Source organism: Mirounga leonina, unplaced genomic scaffold (assembly GCF_011800145.1).
Source record: "Mirounga leonina isolate KUSES-001 unplaced genomic scaffold, KU_Mleo_1.0 Mir_234, whole genome shotgun sequence".
Taxonomy (NCBI): Eukaryota; Metazoa; Chordata; class Mammalia; order Carnivora; family Phocidae; genus Mirounga; species Mirounga leonina.
The window spans coordinates 1,123,966-1,128,544 of record NW_023270620.1 but is presented as its reverse complement, the minus strand read 5'-3'; positions in this window follow the sequence as shown (position 1 = coordinate 1,128,544).

Sequence of the window (4,579 nt, the reverse complement as noted above, 5' to 3'; positions counted from 1 at the left end):
AGACTCTTAATAAATCACTTTGAGTATAATATTCTCATTGCACAGCTATCAGTAATGCCATCTTTATACAACATTAGAAAAGACCAAATTGTCTAGTCCTTTATTGTCTTCAGCAGAAGTACCCATCCTCCTTTTATCTTTTCTTAAATGCAATTTCTAGACTTTAAGTGTCATGAGCTAATCAAAATGACCATTAAAAAAAAAAGAAGGCATTTTTTAGATGGGTATTTCTACCTTTCACTATTTTTTGACATTAAAAAAAATTTTTTAATTGTGGTAAAATACACACAACATAAAATTTTCCATGTTACAAAATGTACAGTTCAGTAGTCTTAAGCATATTCACGTTGTACAACCAGTCTCCAAAACTTTTGAATCTTGCAAAACTGAAACTCTAAACCCATTAAACAACTCTCATTTCCTCCTCCTCTCAGCCCCAGCAGCCGCCATTTTACTTTCTGTTTCTGTGAACTTGACTATTCTAGATACCTCATGAAAGTGGAATCATACAGAATTTGTCCTTTTGTGACTGGCTTGCTTCACTTAGCATAACATCCCCAAGATTCATGCATGTTGTGGTACATGTCAGAATTTCCTTCCTTTTAAGAATGAGTAATATTTCGGGGCGCCTGGGTGGCTCAGTCGTTAAGCGTCTGCCTTCGGCTCAGGTCATGATCCCAGGGTCCTGGGATCGAGCCCCGCATCGGGCTCCCTGCTCGGCGGGAGGCCTGCTTCTCCCTCTCCCTCTCCCCCTGCTTGTGTTCCCTCTCTCGCTGTATCTCTCTCTGTCAAATAAATAAATAAAATCTTTTAAAAAAAAAAAAGAATGAGTAATATTTCATTCTATATTATACTATATCTTGTTTATCCATTCATCTGTTAATGGACAGCTGAGTTGTTTCTACCTTTTGACCATGGTGAATAATGTTTCTCTGATCATGCAAATATCTCCTTGAGACTCTAAGCATCTTTTAAATATCTTAGTTCCCAAATTGTATAATAAGACAAAAGATTATTTCTACTTTAACTGAAGTCACCAGTCATCATGCTAAGAATACAGGTTTCAAGGGTTAAGTTTGTGAATTGTCTTAGTCATTATATGCCTTCCATCTGTATCAATACAGAGTTTGAATAAGTTGTTTGAAACAACACAGCCAGCCCCATCTCCTTATCCCTTTCAATCTTCTGTTCCTTCCCCCCACCTGATGCGGAGATGCTGGTGTCCGAGGAACTGGGGCCATGCGGAGAAGGAGACCAGAAATGGTGGGCAGAGGGGGCAGTCTGAGCAGTTGAGAGACTCCTCACACTGAACAAAGAGTTAATTAAACAAACTGCTGAAAATGATGAGAACCAGATTTTTCACTGTCTTGGAAGAGATTTACAGATCTGGAAAGGGGGAAAGCTAAAAATAACCTTAAGACATTGGTTTGGAAATGAAAATGTCAGAAGAAATTTATGTGTGTGTGTGTGTGTGTGTGTATACATACATATGTAAGTTTGAATGCATACACACAAACATAGATTTATGTGTATCCATGTGTATATAGGGACATATGTGTGTATATGTACACATATGTGTATATATAGACACGTGTGTACATATATGTACATATGTACATATGCATATTATCTACTTCTGTCAGTTTGGAAGCAATGACACCAAGAGCAATGAATACACTGAGCATCCAAACTCTGGGTTCTAAATACTATCTTTCACTGAAAGGAGTCATGGATTTGGGCATAAATAGCTGATTCTGCAGCTGGGTCAGGGAAAGTATATAATTACCATGGAACAATTTATGCCAGAAAGTAAGGAAATGCTTATGGAATGATGAGGGCATATCAAAAAGACAAGGACACATAGGCACCTTGACAGGGTGCCCTCTGAACTGTCTAGGTCAATTTGGTCTCAAAAGAGTACTGGACTATAACTCATTGAATAAAACAGAAATCCTTGAAACCCACAAATATAAAGAAACAAATAAGGGAGAATGGAAAGCTTTTTCTTACAATGAGATGCCAACTAATAACTGTAGAGAAAATGATTAAAGCAGGTTATAACCATTTGGAACTCATCAAAGTGGTAATTAAGATATCATTAAGAGTCCTCTTTAGATGCTAAGGGGTGATTCGAGGTTTGCTGAGAAGTGTACTATAAAAATTTTCCTCCACAAACTACTAATCAAATAAAAAGGGGGAAATAGCGACTTACAATGGAGAAACCTGATAGGCTCAAACTTGACAAAATGATCAGGGCAAACTCACAAATTGAAGTACAAACTCACAACAGTGTGCTTCTTGACATGATGCACTAGAAAAGGCACAGCATCATTTCTGTAGAATTCCTGTCAAGACTGCAGGACCTAAGGCTGGTCCCAAAGATGGTCAGATAACCAGGTTGAGGTCATCCTACAGATTGAAGCTTGTGCTCTTGAAGAGCATCTAGCCCATGAGAGACAGGGTAATATTTAAGAACTCTTCCGATCGAGGGATCCTCATGCAACATGACAACTAAATGCAATCGATGTGCTTAAACAGATCCTGGAAGATATGGACAAAGAGGCATTCTTGGGACCACTGATGAAATTTGAAATGCCACTGCGGATTAGATGCTCATGTCATATCAGTGTTGCTTTCCTGATTGGGAGGACTGGATGGTGGTAATATTAGAAGGTTCTCCTTGCTCAAGGAACATAATCAAGATTTCCTGGATTTGACTTCTGGATGGAGTCTTTCATGCCACTACTAGATTGGGCACATTAAATAACCTCTCTTCTTAAACCTTGACTTCCTCATTTGAAGAATTCAGGCAGCAAGGCTGTTGCAAAGATTAAATGAGATAATGCACGTAATGCTCTTAGCATGTTGTACAGCCAAGTGTATTTGGCTGTCAGCATGTTCTCATTCTCTCCCTCCTTATTCACAGGACATGTCTCTCTCTTAAACTCGGTGGTCTTCTCAGGCCAAATAGCACTTTTAGTTGTCTTATATGCAGTGTGTTACACAAGGTCTGGCACTTACCAGGGACTAATCTATCTTAACAGAGTGTGTTGACTGATCACTGATTGATACATTCCACTGGGGAGAGCTGACAGGCCATGATCCTTGTGCAGAACATGAAAGCAAAATTACACTGGACATTGTTTGTATTTTTGTTTTGAATCTTGGTCCATTTAGAATCATAAGGGAAATCACAGAAAAGTAAGATTTTCTGTACCCCTTCTACTGCCTGCCTTTCAGATCCCTGACCAAGAAATGTCACAAGGGCAACCTTTCCTGAAAACATTTGGCACTTTTGCCTCTAGTGTGGCTGGAAACCATCAGTAAAAAATTGTCTTTAAAAAAAATCTCCTCTGCACTTTGTGTAAAGACATGCGCTTTAGTTTAGAGCAAAGAATAAGAAGGTTTAAAGTAATGTGTGCCATTGGACGATTTCGAAATCACCTGAATTCTATTCTAGTAACAAATTACTTGTGAAAGGAGCAGCTGGAAGATAAATCTCAGTTCAGTAGGATTTACTTAAAGGTTTAAAATGAAAATAAAGTAAACCAATGGAATAGTAATGTCCTTCATCCTGCTTTTGCACTCTCTTCCCAAAAAACAGACACAAAACTAGCAAAGCCAAACCGTTATGATTTAGACCACAGGGCTTGTTCAAAGTTCCCTTTATGGTAGACGCTGTCTATTGCTTGTGATTCAAATGATCTTAATTTAAATAAAACTATAATAAGCAATTTGATGTTATCTGAAATTTTTGAATACATAAAAATCAAGCAGCATTAAAAACATTTAAATTCGAATATCACAACTCTTCTACATAAAAAGAAACAAAATTGTGGAGGAGCAATGGATGGCTTGGTGCTTCAATTGCTTTGGATCTTTGTGGGAAACCTATTCTGAATAAAATAAACACAAAGGGGTGTTCATATAAATTCTCAACTTGAAACAAACCACTTCACCACCCACTGGCCAAAAGCAGATTACTAATGCTGACACACTGAGCATTCGATAGCATCTCTTTCTGCTATCATGTGGATATGTTAGTTCTAACTGTTTTTAAATGAGGAAAAGAAGTCTCAAAAGCAGTCAAGATTTAGATTAAGTTGGGAAGAAAAACCATTTCTCTGGAAGAGTTTGCAGTTTTGAGGACTCTTTCGAAATTAACGTGATTCTGTACATATTTGGCATGCTCACATATCCTCTATTTTGTGGAAGATTTTTGGAAGGTAGAAGACTATGTTTTAATTTTTCCATTCTTATATTCTTCAAGTGGAGAAATTTACTTTTTGTTGATTAATATACGTAGGGGGCATGTAGAACAACACTTGATAGCTGAGATGCTCTCTTAAGCCTCTCTCCTCAGAGCCTGTGTGGGTTATGTAGTAAAAAAGAATAAACCCTGGCCAAGCAATAAGAGATGGGTACTAGTCCCAGCTTGACCACTAATACACTTTGTGAGACTTACCTAGTCCCTACATCTCCTTAGAGAGTCTCAGTTTCCTTCTATAAAGAAAGGGAGGGAGTCTTGATAGCCCCTCAGGACCCATTGCTGAGGTAAGTTTTAATATTCAGTCTTCAA